Raw genomic sequence first — 19,153 nt, forward strand, 5'->3', positions numbered from 1 at the left:
ATTCGCTCTTCAACCTGAATGTGATGAACGTGACAATCATCATCATTCCCTATGAACGCGTGCCTGACAACCACTTCCGTTCTACCTTCGATTGAATGAGTATCTCTTAGATCTCTTAATCAGAATCTTCGTGGTGTAAGCTAGAATGATGGCAGCATTCAAGTGAATCCGGAAGGTCTAAACCTTGTCTGTGGTATTCCGAGTAAGATTCAATGATTGAATGACTGTGACGAGCTCCAAACTCGCGATTGTTGGGCGTAGTGACAGACGCAAAAGGATAGTAAATCCTATTCCAGCATGATCGAGAACCGACAGATGAATAGTCGTGCCGTGACAGGGTGCGTTGACCATTTTCACTGAGAGGATAAGATGAAGCCATTGACAAGGGTGATGCCTCCAGACGATTAGCCGTGCCATGACAGGGCATTTGGATCATTTTCCTGAGAGAAGACCGAAAGTAGCCATTGACAATGGTGATGTATCACATAAAGCCAGCCATGGAAAGGAGTAAGACTGATTGGATGAAGATAGCAGGAAAACAGAGGTTCAGAGGAACGAAAGCATCTCTATTCACTTATCTAAAATTCTCACCAATGATTTACATAAGTATTTCTATCCTTTATTCTATGTTTATTTAATTATTATTCGAAAACACCATTATCAATTTATATCTGCCTGACTGAGATTTACAAGGTGACCATAGCTTGCTTCATACCAACAATCTCCGTGGGATTCGACCCTTACTCACGTAAGGTATTACTTGGACGACCCAGTGCACTTGCTGGTTAGTTGTGCGAATTTGTGAACCATGGTATTGGCATCATGTTTTTGGCTCCATTACCAGGGAAAGAAAGAGCGATGAATTTTACATAATCAAAGTGTGATCACAATTTTTGTGCACCACACTACAAGCACAACTGGTTCCCGAGGATCAACATGTTGAATTTGCCACTTATCAGCTAGTGGGGAAAGCACAATTCTGGTGGCAGGGGACCTGGCATCTCCTACAGCACGGCGATGCCACGATACCTTCTGACGCTTTCCAACTTGAATTCTATAGGAAATATTTTCCTAACTCTGACGGCAAAGGAACTCGAGTTACTACAATTAAAGCAGGATTCCATGTCAGTAGCTGAGTATACAAATAAATTTCAGGAGCTATGTTGGTTTCTTGTGATTTGTCAGGGTGCCCCAAAAGGCTTCGATGAATGGAAGTGCATTAAATACAAAGGTGGACTTCGGAGCGACATTTTGAATACCGTGGTCCTGATGGAGACTAGAACTTTCCCCAAACTAGTAAACAAAAAGTAGAGTTGCTGAAGATTGTGTGAGAAAGGCGGCATTAGATAAGGGTGATCACTGTACCATTGTTAGGGGATATCAAGGAATATATTTTGCACCCAGAGGCCAAGATTTCAAGCGAGGCAACAATATTCCATAGCAACGTCAAGATCAGAATAACTTCCAGAGGTTCAACAATAACGACAACTAGGGAAGAAGACAAGGGAAACAAGCTCAGTTCCTGCAAGACGATTTGACTTGTAGAAGGTGTAGAAGGTACCATCCGAACACTCCTTGTAGAGTCGATTGGGATGTATGTTATTACTCTTGGGAGTTGGGCATATGTCCTAGAATTGTCTGAAGAAGAAGAGTCAGGAAGCTAGAAGAGCTCAGCAGGCAGGACGCGTGTACACCATGATAGCGGATGGTGCTGAGGGCACAAATGCTCCGATTAGAAGTAATTGTAAACTAGTAATTGATGTTTTGAATGCCTTGCATGATAATGACATGTAGTACTCATCATAATGCATTACTGAGTTGTGAGAATTATGAATTTCCAAGTGAACAATTGATTGATGACTTCCAATCGGTGAGATAAAACGACGTTTGGTTAGTTTAGATGGAGTAACTATGTTCTTGGAGCATAGTAATTAGGGTGATATAGTAGAAATAAATTGGACAATTTGGGCATACAATTTGAGACAAGCATTAGGGATCAGAGGTGTTGAGGATTATGTGAAATTATTATCAAGAACCCAGTGATGGTGAACTACGAGGATGAGGCGTGACGCAGATTTAACCTTTAACTTCTAATCGGTTGGGTGTCGAGAGAGGAAGTAAGTAGCGATAGAATTAATGCCAAGGATCGGATCATTCTCGATTACCTTGTGTGCGATGACGCTATTAGAATCAGTGGGACGTAGGAAGTAGATAGGGTGAGTATTCAATTAAGTGTTCCCAGTATGAAGTACCAGTTACATCGGAGGAAAACGAAGATAACAACAGGAGGGTTCATACGAGTGGCAGTGCGTCAACAAATCTTTCTGAATCCACTTGGCCTTCTTTTGTGACCTACACTGGAAATCTACCTTGAATTTCTTCTTGAATAACGAATGGATCAACTTCCTAATCCTATTTCTTACTCGCATGAATCTCGTTTCTTCCGAAATGAATCTAGGCTTGTATTGTTATAATAATGTAAATTCTTGAATTTTAGGGACTTGCTGCGAGTGGAATTTCTCTCTTTCGTAAACTATCATTCCGTTGACATCAGCTAAGATTTATTTAACTTCACATGCTTTACTCTCTATTCATCCAGCTTGGATTCCAACCCCTCCTTTGGAGTGCACCTTAACTCCTTCTTGTGCATTTTTGCTAATCACTAAGACTTGCTGCAATCACCATACAGGACATCCTTTTATCTTCTAGCAAATACCATTTGAGTTGTTCAATCACCTTTGGGCTTATTATGTTTTAAAAATCAACTCGAGCTTGGTTTAGCATCATGCGTAACACCTAAGGATAACCATCAGGATGCCGATTCGTTAATATCTTCCCACATGTTAGGATGCATTGTTGTTTGGATGCCTGAGTCTTGAAAGAAAAGAGTGACCTCTGTGCCAAAATTCATGACACCTGAACCTCATGAAACTATCCAAAAATTCTATGCATGTACTATCCAAGGATTGAGGAGGTGAACATATGCGACATCATGACAGTGTGACAACGCCTCAATAGAAAGACTCCGAACAATGGTCGAAGGATTTAATGTACATTAGGGAATAGTAGGGTTACACGGTACGCTAATTACTTTATATAGAGATGACCTCGGAGGATTAAGGAGCCAAAACAACAGAATGAGTAAGCAAATTTGAGTTAAGACTCACAACTAGATCCTCAAGTAGAAGGAGGATGGAGCAAAACAAATTTGCATTCATTGCTCAAATTGAGTCACAAAATGTGAATAAGACTCTAGAACATCCATCTTGGGTCAAGGCGATAGAAGACGAGCTACAACTATTTGAGAAGAATAATGTGTGGACACCAGTACTTGATTCCAATGGAAAGAAAGTGACGGGAGAACAAAGTAGATTTTTCTAAACAAATTGGGAGAAGATGGAAGTATAGCAAGGAAGAAAGCAAGACTCGTGGCACAAGGATATGATCAAAAGGAAGGAATTGACTTTGATGAGTCCTTTGCACCTGTTGCAAGGATGGAAGCCATAAGATTATTACTTGCCAATGCCACTCACCAAGGGTTTAAATCTTTTTCAAATGGATGTTAAATGTGCTTTCTTAAATGGAATCATTGATAGAGAAGTATATGTAGCATAACCTCCCGGTTTTGAAAATAAAAAGTATTTAAACCATGTTTTTAAACTTTCTAATGAACTTTATGGTTTGAGACAAGCTCTTAGAGCTTGATATGAAAGACTTAGTTCTTTCATGTTGAAAATGATTTTCAAAGAGGCACCATAGATACTACTTTATTTATTTAAGAGTTTAATGATCATTTTATTCTCGTTCAAGTCTGTGTGGATCATTATCTTTGACTCAGCAAATGAATCCTTGTGTGTTAATTTTTGTAAACTTATGACTAGTGAGTTTGGTATAAGCATGATGGAAAACCTTACTTTCTTCCTTAGTCTCCAAATCAAACAAAATCCTAGTGGCACCTTTATGCACCAAGAAAAGTATGCCAAAGAATGAAATTTGGATTGAAAAATGCTAAGCCGATGAGCTCTCCAATGCATCCGAATTCTAGACTTAAAAAGGATGAAAATGGCCAAGATGTGGATGAAACTAGATTTAGGAGAATGATTGGTTCACTTATGTACCTTGCTTTCTCTACACCTGACATAGTTCAAAGTGTTAGAGTTTGTTCTAGATTCCAATCACATCTTAAAGAATTTCATCTTTCAACCGTTAAAAGAATTATTAGATATATTCATGACACTTCTGATTTTGTGTAGTAGGGCATTGTGATGCAGATTTTGCTGAAGATAGAGTGTATCGTAGAAGCACATCTGCTATTTGCTGCTATCTTGGGAGATCTCTTAACGTATGGTAAGCAAAAAGTAATCCATAGTTGCTCTATCCATAGCCGAAGCTGAATACATTGCTGCTTTATCTTGTTATTCTCAATTAGTATGCTTGAAAACACAACTTGCTGACTATAAATTGCAAGCCAATAACATTCTTTTAATGTGTGATAACATGAGTGCCATAAATATTTTAAAAAATCCTATTTCGTACTCTAGGACTAGGTACATTAAAGTAAGATATCACTCAATTAGAGAACATATTTATAAAAGAAACATTAACATTCAATTTATTAGATAAGAAGATCAACTTGCTGATATTTTTACTAGATCCTTGGGTAAGGATAGATTTTTGCAAGTTGAGAACAGCCCTGGACATTATCTGTGTTGATTCATAAATCTAATTTGATGATGAGTTTCTCTAAGTGTTTTTGTCTCTCACATTGATACGAGACAATTCTGTACAGATGATGAGTCCTTCAAGGTTCGCATGATCAACACTAAGTGTTGCTCTCTGATCAATTGGGTCAAGATAAAATCTTTTTGTGGTCCCTTGTGTTTCTTTCAAACCCACCTTTGGGCTCAAAAGAAAGTTCTATTCTATGAGTGGGCCTCATCATTCATAGATCATAAATCCATATACTTTAATTTTGTCCTTTTCTACCAAGTCAAATCACTTTTAGATCATCAAAAAAAAAATATTTCTTCATCTACATAAAATCTTTTAGTTACTTTCTTTTGGAAACCCTTTTTCAAATTATTTTGAAAATTTCCTTTTTGTTTTTCAGAAATTATCTTCATTGCAGTTATTTAATGAAAACTGCTCATCTTCCTCACCTCATATATTTTTATTGTTTTCAAAAACTGCATTCATAGTATTTTTAAAATGAGAAAGAAGGTTGCCACTAGTAGAGGCTCTTTTGCCAATCGCCCTTAAAGAATCCTTCCATCCAAAACTCAACCACACACTCATATACAAATTCATTCTCATTCTTCTTCACATTCCTCACCCATTCCTAAAACCATTGCTTGGATGAAGAACACTACTCGCCGTCCATCTGTAGCATTTCAAGACACTGGTACTTCTTGAGCTAATGTGGCCAAGGGCAAGAAATTCATGATAGAGAAAGATCTTCCACTATCTCCTCTTCTTCGATCCTTTTCTCATCCTTGAGGATGCTCGGCCTCCCAAGCTCAATCAACTAGTCCAAATAGAGGTAACCATCGTCCCATGTTTCAATCTGTGAAGGAACCTGAAGATCTTCAGCCTATTGGTTTCAAATCTCATTTTGCGAATCTTCCACACTCTCACTTTGACCTTATTTACTTTTCATCTAGTATGAACTGTGATTTTTACAAGGCTATAGTGGCAAATCATTCGTTATGTTTCACTTATCTTGCTGATTTGGACACATTGGCTAAAAAAAAGTCTTAACTTTGTGGATAATATTATTTTCCTGGACTGGGAACATCTTTTCAAAATCCAAAACCCTATTTTTCCTTAGTTAGTTCGTGAGTTTTATGCTATCATGAGAAAAATATCCACTCATATATAAAGGGCCGTGAACTTTCTTTAAACAAAGACACCATTAGTAAAGCTCTAGCTTATTATGACCTAGGTGTTAATGTTTACATTTTTGGAAAATGGGATGATGATCTTGGTATGTGATATGGTGTGCGAATCCCTATGCTTCGTACAACTGAACCAGCAAGTGCACTGGGTCGTCCAAGTAATACCTGAGCGAGTCAGGGTCGATCCCACGAAGATTGTGGTTTGAAGCAAGCTATGGGTATCTTTCAGGTCTTAGTCAGGTGAATAGGAATTTGTTATTGGATTTGGTGAAAAGCATAAAAGGAATAAAGAAAAAGGGTAATCATAACTCAGAAGTCGTGTAAACTATGATAAGAAGGTGGTTATGGCTTGGAGATGCTTTGTCCTTCTGGATTAACTCTGGTATTACTGTCTTCTTCAAGTGTGAACGATTTCTTCAATGGCAGGCTATAAGTGATTGACGCAGGTTTGAGCAGTCGCCAATACTCCTCCAGATTTGAACACCTGGGTTAGTGCGCATCCAGACGGATTGAGGGTGAAGCTCCTGTAGTCCATTCTCGTTAATGATCCTACTAAAAATGCCACAGACAAGGACGGATCTTCTTGATCAGAGAATACTGCATCCTTAGGTTCTAGCCCCTACCACAGAGACCCTAATCTCCCCATACCTCAGCTGAACTGGTGTCTCAAGCAGTCCCCAATGAAGTCATGGATTAGCCGTCTGAGAGATGTATAATCAAGCTGGTGGTTTGATGCTTTCCAGTCACGTATTCACACAAATCCAAGAAGACATGGGTGGTTGTCAGGCACACAGTCTTAGTATGAAGAACGGAGCTGATTGTCATGGATCATCCCATTCATCATGTTGAAGAACGAATTTACATCTTAGAATTAAATCAAACACGGATTGAAGAGAAACAGTAGTACTTTTATTAATGGGTAAAGTATATTTTTTGTCCCTGAAGTTTGATAAAAGTTTTAAAAATATCCCTAAGTTTTATTTTGTTTCAATTTTGTCCCAAAAGTTTTCGATTTGCATCAAATATACCCCTGATGGCTAATTTTTCAAGAAATTTAAGACCAATTCAACAATAATTTCATAAGAACAACCGTCAACACAAACAAATCAAGCATAATTTTCATGTATTATTGTTAAATTGGTCTTAAATTTTTTGAAAATTTAGCCATCGAGGGTATATTTGATGCAAATCAAAAACTTCTAGGACAAAATTGAAATAAAATAAAACTTAGGGATATTTTTAAAATTTTTTGCCAAACTTTAGGGATAAAAAGTATACTTTACGTTTTATTAATTCATAGAACTCAGCAGGGCTCCTTCCCTCAAACTAGGAGGCTTAGAAACTCATACTGATAGGAAATAAAATGATAAACAAAAATATAGTGTAAAGGTCTAGGTGTTGTATAATGTACGAATAGTATATATCTAATCCCTGAAATACTAAACTAGTGACTAAGGATTACATAAGAAATGGTAAAACAGTCTTTTAGTGCTAAAATTCACTTCTGGGGTTGATAAACTCATATTTTATGATATATTTTGTGCCTAATTTAAGTGATTTATTCAATCCTTCACTCACTTATTCATGTTAATTGCATGGTTTTACTTTTCCTTCCTTATTATGTGATGTATGTGAAAAACATGTTTCCTATGCTTTAAAAATAATTATTTTAATTACCCTTTTATTACCATTCGATGCCGTGATTTGTGCGTTGAGTAGTTTCAGATCTTCTAAGGCAGGAATGACTTAAAGGATGGAAAGGAAACATACAAAAATGGAAGGAAAGAACAAAATGGAGTTTTTGAAGAAGTTGGCAGCGACGCGAACACGTGGGCGACGCGGCCGCATGCCTAGCATGAAGAGAGCGCGATGCGATCGCGTGAATGACGCGAACGTGTGCCACGAGCAAAACGCAGATGACGTGGACGCATGACCGGAGCGAACGCGTGATAAGGAAAACTCCAGATGACGCGACCGCGTGACCCACGCGGACGCGTGACAGAGGCCACGCACCAGAAATTACAGAAAACGCTCCCAGCGATTTTTGAAGCCCTTTTTGGCCCAGATCCAAGTCCAGAAAGCACAGATCAGAGGTTATGAAGTGGGAGAATGCATCCATTCAAAGGAGAGTCTCCAATTAGTTATTTTTTAGGATTGAGATGTAGTTTTTAGAGAGAGGTTCTCTTGTCTCTCTTAGGATTTAGGATTAGGATTTTTCTTTTGCTTTCAGGATTATCTCTTTTCATCAGGTTCAATATTCCTTTTAATTATTCTCTCAATTTAATTTATGAATTTTTCTATGTTACAGATAATTCTTTTGATTAATGTTAATTGAGGTATTTCAATTTATGATTGCTTTCTTTTATTTACATTATTGTTATTTCCAATCTGAAGACATTTTTATTCCAGTAGATTTACTTTTTCCCTTTTGGCCTTGGTTAAGAAATCAGTAACTCAGGAGTTATCAAACTCAACGTGATTGATAATTGTTATCGTTGCTAATTGAATTGAACTTCAATAATTCCAGTCCTTTCATAGGAATTGACCAGAACCTGAAGATCAGACTAATTAATCCACTTAATCTTCCTTTGCTTTAGTAAAGGCTAACTAAGTGGGATTAAGACTCAATTCTCATCACCATTGATAAGGATAACTAGGATAGGATTTCTAATTTCTCATACCTTAACAAAAGTTTATTTTACAGTCATTTACTTAATTTAATTGCAATTTAAATTCACTATCTCTCCTTACTTTCAAAACCCCAATTTAAAATCTTCATAATATAACCAATAATAAGAACATACTTCCCTGCAGTTTCTTGAGAAGACGACCCGAGGTTCAAATACTTTGGTTATCAATTTTAAAGGGGTTTGTTACTTGTGACAACCAAAACGTTTGTAAGAAAGGTTGATTGCTTGGTTTAGTAACTATACTTGCAACGAGAGTTTACTATAACTTCTAAACCGTCAATCTTCCGTCTCTTCAAAATGGCGCCGTTGCCGGGGAACTGCAATCGTGTGCCTTATTATTGGTTATCGTAAATATTTCTCTTTTACTTGTTTATTTGTTCTTATTTTCCTCTTTTATTTTTATTAGCTACTATGAATTCTCACCCCTCTCGCTTTGAGTTTGGTTCTAATATTGTTGAAAGGAGTGAAGGCTATAACAGGAATATGCATCAAGGTCAGAGAAATCAAAGATGGATGGAGCCAAGAGGATCTGATCAACCCTTTAGGCAACAACACCCTCTAAGATATCATGGACAAAGACCATTCTACAGTGCACAACCCCCAAGGCAAGTTTCCTTGATGATGATAATCTCAAGTCAAGTTCTCCTAGTAATGAACTTGCATCCGCGAGTGAATTCTTTAAGATCGAAGAATCTTCCCCAAGTGAATACGAAGAAGATGCGGAGGTAGATTTCTCTCAACCTCCAGCTTATGACTTAAGTGATGAGGAAGACATTGAAGACTTTGATCAGGACACAGATGCATGCGAAGAAGTTTGCAAAGAAGTGGAAGAATTCACAGAAGATCACAAGGGAGTAGAGCTTACAGAACCACTGGAAATACCTATCCTAAGGCCATTACCACCTAATACAAGCTTCAAGTGGGTACAATCCTTAACCTTTATCTTTACTTTTCCACTTGAATATGGTTTGCTTGAAACAGATGGCCAGCTTAGAGCTCTCTGCGGCTTTAAGAGTAAGAGGGAAATGGCTCGTACTCAGAGCTGGTGCACAAGGTTCAATAAGGTTCCACGCTTCAACTCGAAGTGCACGGATTGGCATCATGATCAATCGAATGGATCTCGGAAAACATTTGGTCATCTTGGTGAGAATCTAATTTCTAACTAGCCGAGTGTTTGGGGTGAACTTTGATGAGATCCACGTGCTATGAGGCGTCTAGGGTGTTGAACGCTGGATATGGGGTCCTCTCTGGGCGTTTGGACATTGGTCGCCTCCTTTGGCCGCTGGAAGCCTGGAATGGGTTAGGACGTTGGTGTTGGATGCTAGTTTTGGGCCTTCTAATCTGAAGCAAAGTATAAACTATTATACATTGATGGAAAGCTCTAGAAGTCAGCTTTCCAAAGACGTTGAGAACGCTCCATTTGAACTTCTATAGCTCCAGAAAATCTCTTCCGAGTGCAAGGAGGTCAGATCCGGACAACATCTGCAATGCTTTCTCTGTCTCTAAATCAGACTTTTGCTAACTTTGGCTCTGATAAAACATAATATTCGTATGCCGGTTAGAAATTAGCAATAAATCCAATCATGAGTATAGTCTAACCAACACGCAAATATCGCATCAAACAATTCTAAAATCTATGACCGAGAGTATTGATCCCGGGTCATTCTCCCTAGGATTTGCCTTAGAATGCACATCATTGATTAAGAAGTCTTTTGTGGTTTTGAGAGTTGGTGCAAGAATTCAAGCTAGCGAAAGTAAGCAATAATTAATTGAGATAAAAGCCTTGGCTAAGGATAAGTATTGGAAGTTCCATCATTATAGTTTCCTCCAATTATGATAAGAGTTGATTATTGCTTCACTTAGTTAACCCCCTAATAATGGAGGAAAGTCAAGTGAAAATAACTAACTTGAGTCACAAGTCCTAGTCTCACCCTAGGGAAGTCTAGCTTTAGTGCACTCCAGCTCAATTAGCAAATTCTAAATTCCTAATCAACAATTGATATCCACTACTCAAGTGTCTCCAATAACTCAACCCCTAAGCCAAGTAAGAGAAATTTACTCCAAAGCTAGGTTTGTCATTATCCCAAACAATTGGTAGGCAATCATAGAAGACATGATGTAATTGAGAGAAAGGAAGTGAATTAAAGCTATCTAATCCAAACAATCATCAACAAACAAACAATTGAATGAAATTCCTCAATTCATTAATCAAAATTCAAAGTAACAAAATCACAAATCTAGATCCAAGAGATAGAATCAAGAGAACACTAATTGAGAGTAGAAGAAGAATAGATCTACAACTTGTATCAAAGTAAAAGTGAATTAGCAATGAATCTCACTAAGAAATCAAAGGAGAATTGCAATGGAGAAAGTGAAATCCTCGAGAGAAGTTGGAGTTTCTCTCTCTAAAAGCAAAATGTAACTAACTACCCAAAATATCTAGAATTATCACTAACTGTTCTAACCCCCCTAATCCTTGGTCTTCTTAAGCTTTTCTCTCCAAAATTCTGCCCTAAAACAGGGCCTGGGACTCCTTGAAATCGCTGGTCATGTTTTCCTCTTAAAAAATCACGTGCGCACATCAGCGCGTACGCGCACCTGGGGATTTTCGCGACCTACGCGCAGGCGTGCATTGCGCGCGCGTGTCCAAGGAATTTTGGCTTCGCCATTTAAGCACGCCGGCTTCTCGTTCGGCTCCACTGCGCCGGCTCTGGGTGTGCACATCCGTGCGTACGCACACGGTATACGCGCTCCCATGCGCAAATTCCAAAATTCTACTTTACTCCATGCTCCTTCCATTCATGCATGCTTCCTTCACTCCTCTTAGTCATTTTTGCCCTATAACTTCTGAAACCACTTAACGAACGGATCAAGGCATCGAATGGTAATAGAGGAGGATTACAATATATCAATTTTTGATGCGAAAGAAGCATGTTTTTATCTATGAGGCAAAGTAGGGAGAGGAACATAAAATCATGCAGTTTTATATGAATAAGTGTGGAAGATCACTGATAAAACCCTTAAAATCTACACATAATAAACCCTGAAAATGGGGTTTATCAACATCCCCACACTTAAAGTATAGCATGTCCTCATGCTAAAGGAAAGCAAAAGACCAAAGGATCACAAGAGAGTGAGACTCATGGGATGCAACCTACCTACCTGAATGCAACTAGGGTGTGTGCTACTATCTACTTGGTCAAGAGCAATTCAATCTTCCTAGGACACACACACACACACACACACACACACACACACACACACACACACATATATATATATATATGCACATAGGGCAAAATGATAGGCAATGTATGAACTCTACCAATTTTTTTTTTGTCATCAAAGTGAAATATGCATAGCTTGCATGAAGAATGCTCGCAAGAGCCGGGAACAAGGAATCGAGCTTCAAACCCTTCACCGGAAGTGTTTGCACTCTATTCACTCGGTGTATAGGGTTGATCACTCAATCCTGTCCTACTTCATGCTCTTCCAAAATTTGTTCTTCCTCTAACAATCAACAATTGTTCTATGCATGCATACATATATCATGAGGTCTTTCCTTAGGTTGTAACGGGGTTAGGGTTAAGGTAGGGTTATATATTTGGCTTAGTGGGCTAGAGGTTGAATCCTTTGATTAACTTAAGCTCCCCTCCTAACCTATATAACATCCTATACAATTATGTACTAACCTAACTACCCACTTCTCACTATTTCACATACTCATGCTTTCACTTTTGATCATTACACATATGCATTGATTTGTCTTTGAGTCTTACTTTGGGGCATTTTGTCCCCTTTTATTGCTTCTCTTTTTCTTTTTCTTCTTTTTTTTTTCAAACTATGTACAAGAATATCAATGCATAAGCTCTATATATTTAATCAATCACATGAGTATGTATCCACTTCCCAATATTTTTAACAATAACATGCTTTTACCTCAACCGATGCTCCCTCCCATTTTCCTACACTTGAATGGCACACACGCACTAGCCTAAGCTATTCAATGATTCAAATAGGGACATTCATGATTTTTTGCTTTTGGCTTGTGATGTGCTAAAATTAAGAATATGTGGGTTAAGCGTAGGCTCAAAATTGGTTGCAAAGGTTGTTATAAGGTAAGGTCATTTGGGTAAGTGGCTAAGTGAATTGATGGCCTCAATCATGTATATGCATTCATACATATGAAAATGGACATATAGAGTCAAACAAATTGAGGATCACAATCATAGAGAAAGAACAATGTACACAAGAAGGGAAGTAAGTAGCTAGAAGATGTAGCTACACAATTAGGCTCAAAACTCGCTTGCTTGTGTTCTTGACTCAAAATCCATGTTCCAAATTACATTCCTCAAACAAGTTTAGCATAAAAAATTTTCAAAATTTTCAAAATTAGTAGGGTCACCCTAAAGTTCTTGTTTCCTAGAAGATAAGTCATTACCCTAACCAAGTGGACTTATTAAGAGATAACTAACATGCAAGGGATGTCAAATGCAATCTATCCTACTTAACAAAAGAGATTCAAAATTTATTCGGGTATTACCTATAAAGACCGGTCGGCCGACCAACCTCCCCACACTCAGAAGTTGGCACGGTCTTCCGTGCCTTGAGTGAGACGCAGAGGTTGATCGGCTTCCGAGTGTCCATCATCTTCTCCATTATCGCTATCTTCATTGCCGGTGCCGGTGGATGTAGAGATTTTCGATTCTTCCATAGGTAGTGCTAAGCAACTTAGAAGCTTCTTGACAAAAGTGTATCAGCGTTGGTTGCGCCGCTCATAACGATCAAGCTTCTTGTGGAGGTCCTCTATGCGTTGCATGGATGTTTTTGGTGGTGCGGTTGAGGTGGTGAGAATGCTCATGGAGATGGCTAAGTTCGGATCCTCGGTGTCCACCGGAGGGTAGAGATATCTCCCGTTTGGAACAACCTCGCCGTCTATCGGGATCATGGCCCTCCGATCCTTGGTCTCTCGGGGGACACCAGCTGCGGCAACTAAGTCGGTCACTAGAGCGGGGAAGGGTAAGTTTCCCTTAGCTTGGATGCGGCCCAAAGCTTGGCGAATGAGACGGGGAATATGAACCGGTCTCTCTGTGAGGACACACCAAACCAACAAGGCTAACTCGGCAGTGATAGATTAGCCATGGGTGCTTAGGAGCACATAATGGGCTAGAATTTGGGCCCATGCCTGAGCCTCTCTGGTGAGAAAATGTGCGGTGATGCCCTTGGGCCGGGGTCTCATCCTCCCTCGAATCCATAATGATTCGGGTATAGCAATGACCCTGAGGATGTCATCCCAATCAAACTCATATTCGCATCGTGCCGACAAAATCTCTTGATATGCATCAATCCCCTCCGCTAACGGTCCGGTCTTAAGCACACTTTAAATGGCCTCCTCTGTGACGGGAACATGTTTTCGGCACACAAATACCGATGCAAGGGATGAGGAGTGGTAATTGGTGTAAAATTCGACCATCCAGGACAAGTTTGCTTCACGTGGCTTCCTCAATAAGAACTCCCATTGTAGCCGCTCGATGCGGGGCATGACAAACGGAATGACATGAGCCGGAGGGGCTAGAAGGGGCTCTGCATGATAGTTCTTTACTTTGATCACGAGGTAGGAAAGTTTGCAATAGCGGTTGGGGAACTTGTTCGGGTCCCTCGCCGGGTTGTCCTTTTTCAAAACATCAATGTTGGCAATGCTCCTTGTATTATCAAGGAAGGGCTTGGCTCTAGGTGCTTGTTGTGCTTTGCTAGTGGACCGTGGGGGTGCCTTCTTGAACGCCTTTCCTTTGTCTCTCTTGTCAACCATTGTAGAAAAGAGGGAAAGGTGGTAAAATTAAGCTCAAAGAAGCACTGATAAACCCCCTTTGTAGGGTTTATCTTGTGCTTAATTTAGGTGATTTTATGACCTTTTACCCACATTTATTCAATGAAATAGCATGGTTTCATTATTATCTCCCAATTTGTTCTTAAGTATGAAAACATGCTTTCTAGGTCCTTAATTAGCTAAATTTAATTCACCTTTGATTCCACTAGATGCCTTGATTTGTTTGTTAAGTGATTTCAGGTTGAAAAGGCTACGAATGGATCAAAGGAATGGAAAGGAAAGCATACAAAGTGGAGAAATCGTGAAAAGTCAAAGATTTGGAAAAAGCACATGGACGCGCACGCGCACTATGCGCCCACGCGCGGATTGCAAAATGCTCCAGGGACGCGTACGCGACGAAAGTTGCACATGATTTTTAAAGAAGAACTCGTGCTTGGCGATTTTGGAGGGTTTCTGGCCCCATTTGGAGCTGAGTTTTTGGCGGGAAAAGCTTTAAAAGACCAAGCATTGAAGGGGAATGCATCATTCACAACTTAGCATCATTTACACACATTAGGATTAGTTTAGAGTAGTTTTAGAGAGAGAAGCTCTCTCTTCTCTCTAGAATTAGGATTAGGATTAGGTTTAGTTCTTAGATCTAGATTTAGATTCATGCTTTCTTCTACTTTTGCTCTTCAATTCCTTGTTGTTACATTCATTCTTCTTCTATTCTTTTGTTGTAATTTCCTTTATGTTGCTTCTATATTTTGTTGTAGATCTACTCTTGTTCCTTCTCTTTTCTTTCAATTCAATTAGAGGTAATTCATAATAATTGTGTTCCTTTTAATTGTTGTCATTGATTTCTTGCAATAATTGTTATTAGATTTTATTCTTGTCGATTGATTCACTATGCTTTCCTCTTATTCCTTCCAAGTGTTTGATAAAATGCTTGGTTGGATTTTAGAGTAGAATTTTACGCTCTTGGCTTGGGAAGGTAACTTAGGAACTCTTGAGTTACTAATGTCCAAGTGATTGACGATTGGGAGCCATTAATGCTAGATCTCACTAATTGATTTGGTGGAGAACTAGGACTTATGGACTTGGATTGATATAGCTCACTTAACTTTCCTTTACTATTAGTTAGAGGATGACTTAGTGGGATTGATCCTTTCCAATTCTCATGTTGTGGTTAGTGATAAGGATAGAGATCCTTGACCATCAACCTTTGCCAAGACCTTTGTAGTTGTTAGTTTATTTTCATTGCCATTTACATTTTATGTCTCTTATCCCAAAAACCCCAAAACATACTCCATAACCAATAACAAGACACTTTATCGAAATTCCTAGGGAGAACGACCCGAGGTTCCAATACTTCGGTTTATAAATTTAGGGGTTTGTTTTAGTGACAAACAATCTTTTGTATGAAAGGATTCTTTGTTAGTTTAGAAACTATACTTGCAACGGGAATTTATTGTGAATTCTAAACCGTCAAGAAATCTATTCGTCAAAATGGCACCGTTAAGCCAATCAAAGACTCAAATAAGGACATTTTTTGTTTTTTGCTTCAAGGCTTGTAATGTGCTAAAATTAAGAACAAGTGGTTAATCGTAGGCTCAAAGTTGGCTAACAATGGGTGATAAGAGGTAAGGCTATTTGGATAAGTGAGCTAAATAAAATGATGGCCTCAATCATATAAGTGTATGAATATACAAAATAATGGACATAAAGAATCAAACAAATCAAAGATTACAATCATAGAAAGAGAATAGTGCACACAAGAAGGAAAATAAGTGGTTATAAGATGTAACCACACCATTAGGCTCAAAACTCACTTGCTTGTGTTCTTAGCTCAAAACATGTTCCACAATATCTATATAATTCAAGCAAGTTCAATGAAAAGTTTTCACTCAAATCAATTGAGGTGCCCTATAGATAATTTTCTTGAAAAATTTCATTATTTTGACTAATCTTATTGTGTATATATATATGCAAAATTAATAAAATGAAACAAAAAATCCTAAAAGACCTAAAAATGAAATGCAAAAGTGTTGAGATTAGAAACTTGTCACCCAAAATCGCCGACCGGTCAGACGACCTCCCCACACTTGAAGATTGCACCGTCCTCGGTGCTTGCAAAGAAGAGCAATGTGGACGGGTTGCTACAATTGATGAGTTCTTTAAAAGGTTGTATGGATGACTTGTTTGTCGCCCCATCTAAAAGCTTTTTCTTTTCCTCCTTTCTTGGTGGCCAACCCAAAAGGAAAGAAAAAGAAAGAAAATTAAGCCTATAACAAAGATATCAAAGCAAATAGAGCATAGGCGGGGGCTAATGCCAAATAAAAGTAGGGTTCTCACTACATGTTAGCTACGCATGTAAATGAGAAAGCAATATAGGGAAAGGGCATATCAACTAATACTTGATGCAAGAGCAAAAGCAAAGCATAAAGAGCACCCAACAGCATCAAGTTCGAACAAGAAAGAGTGGGTCATGAAAGACAATATGAGGTGTTATCAATGCACAAAGACACAAGTGTCATAAAAGATTGAAGCATTGATTTAAAAGTTTCATCAACCATCAATATCAAACAAGTCAAGAAGCACCAAAGCTATGCAAGAATGCTCAACAATTGATAAGAGAATTCAACACCAATATTAAAATAAGAAACTAGAACAAAATGAAGTAAAAATAAGCTATAAAAACAAAATGAAAATGTAAAGAATAAAAGTAGGGGAATGCAATGGACAAAAGAAAATGGAAGATGAGAAAAAAAACTCTTTTTTTTTTACCGGCGCGGATGCATCATGCACGCTTATGCGCCGATGTGAATTTTGGCCAAAAGGCGCGTACGCGCCAGGTGCATGCACGCGTACAGGTGGTTGTGCTAGTGGCACAAGGTTGGCCCAAGGTTCGCGCAACTCTCGGGTCGATGGCCTGGAAACTGCGTCTGTGGATTGGTGCGCACGCGGCATGTACGCGGGCGCGCACATATACAAAATAAGGACATTGACGCGTAAGCGCGCAGTGCGCGCACGCGTACACGCAGTTGTGCGATTGGCCCAGCTTTTGCGCGAGATTGGCCCAACTCTCTGGAAAAAGTATGGGCCTACATATACGTAGGGACGCGCACGCACACAGCGTGCGTACGCGTCCTTGACCCCTCTTTTTTTTTTCAGAAATACTATAAATAGCTAAAAATCTCCTTAACACTACCTACAATTCAAGATCAATTAAAATGCAAAATTAACAAAAAATTTCAAGTGCAAACAAACATAACTTGCACTTTAAGCAACTAACAACCAAGATATTAAGACAAAACTACATGAAGAGGAAAAATACCTACAATGGCAACTCAAATAACTTATTAATCAAAGCTACAAGAGAGTGGAAATAGTGTACCATGGTGGGGTGTCTTCCACCTAGCACTTTTATTTATTGTCCTTAAGTTGGACTTATGGGGAGCTCCTCATCAAGGTGGCTTGTGCTTGAACTCATCTTGGAACTCCCACCAATGCTTGGTTCTTCATTTTGTCCCAAGATTTCTCATGGATTGAGCCAAGTCTTGATGGAGTTCTTCACCAGCTTGGGGCTCCCAAAGTTGATCCTCCTTGTGCGATCCGGGATCCCACACTTTGTTTTCACACCCGTCTTGAAGTTGACTCTCATTATTAGTCCATCCGGGTGGTGAACAAGGTGAGTTCTCTATAAAGTGACCAACAATCTTTCTAGACCCATCTAGGTGAGCACTACTCCAACATTTATATCTCATGTTTGATGTATCAACCATAATGAACCTTGATTTGCAACGCCAACCACAAAATATCTTTCTTTTACGCTTTATCCCACAAAGCATCCTAAGTTGACCATCCGTTTCAAGCAAGCCATATTCGAGTGGGATAATAAAGGTAATAGAAATGAATTTTACCCACTCAAATGTAGGAGTAGATGGCAACCTAGGCAAAGAAGCTCCTAAGGGTCTTGACAAAGCGTATTCAATTCCCATCCTCCTTTTTCTAAGGGTCTCCACCTCTTCACAAGATCTCTTAATTTCAATCCTTTGTTCATCAATTCTATCTAAGCCTTTTCCCTTACTCAAATCATAATTGGAACGGTGAGAAAAATTTACCTCCTCATTGCTTTCCAATTCACCGGGAGAGGGTTCTTCATGCTCAAAGGATTCTTCACCACTAAGGTTTGATGCTTGATCTTCATCACCAAGGGAACTCACTTCTTGCTCTATTCCATCCAAGTCTTCATATGGAATATGCTTCGGAAGATGTGCACTTTCCTCCTTAACATCAAATTCAATCTTCTTGGAGGGGTCTTTAACTCTATGTTCCCATGGAGGCTCCGCATCTCCTAAGTCTTCAACCACTTCTTCATTGTCTTCAACAATCATAGCTTCCTACAATTGTTCCAATATAAAGTAACTTCCCTCATTCACCACAAATCTGTTCTTCATGTTATGCTCTTCATTTGTTTCTCCACATGTAGCCATGGGAGTTCCTTGAGTATTCAAGCATTGGGATGCTAACCGGCTTACCACTTCATCCAAGGCGGCCGTGAATTGTTGCACATCCCTTTTCATCTCCTCTTGTCCTTGAACAAGAACATCAAGGATGTCATCTATTGGAGGTTGGGGTGGATGGAAGGGTTCATCAATTTGGGGGAAGGGTTCATAGTGGGAAGGTGGTTCTTCTAGGTAGAGTTGTGGTGGTTCAATATTTTCCATTCTTTTCACTTGTTGCACAACATACTCCATGGT

Source organism: Arachis hypogaea, chromosome 19 (genome assembly GCF_003086295.3).
Source record: "Arachis hypogaea cultivar Tifrunner chromosome 19, arahy.Tifrunner.gnm2.J5K5, whole genome shotgun sequence".
Classification (NCBI taxonomy): Eukaryota; Viridiplantae; Streptophyta; class Magnoliopsida; order Fabales; family Fabaceae; genus Arachis; species Arachis hypogaea.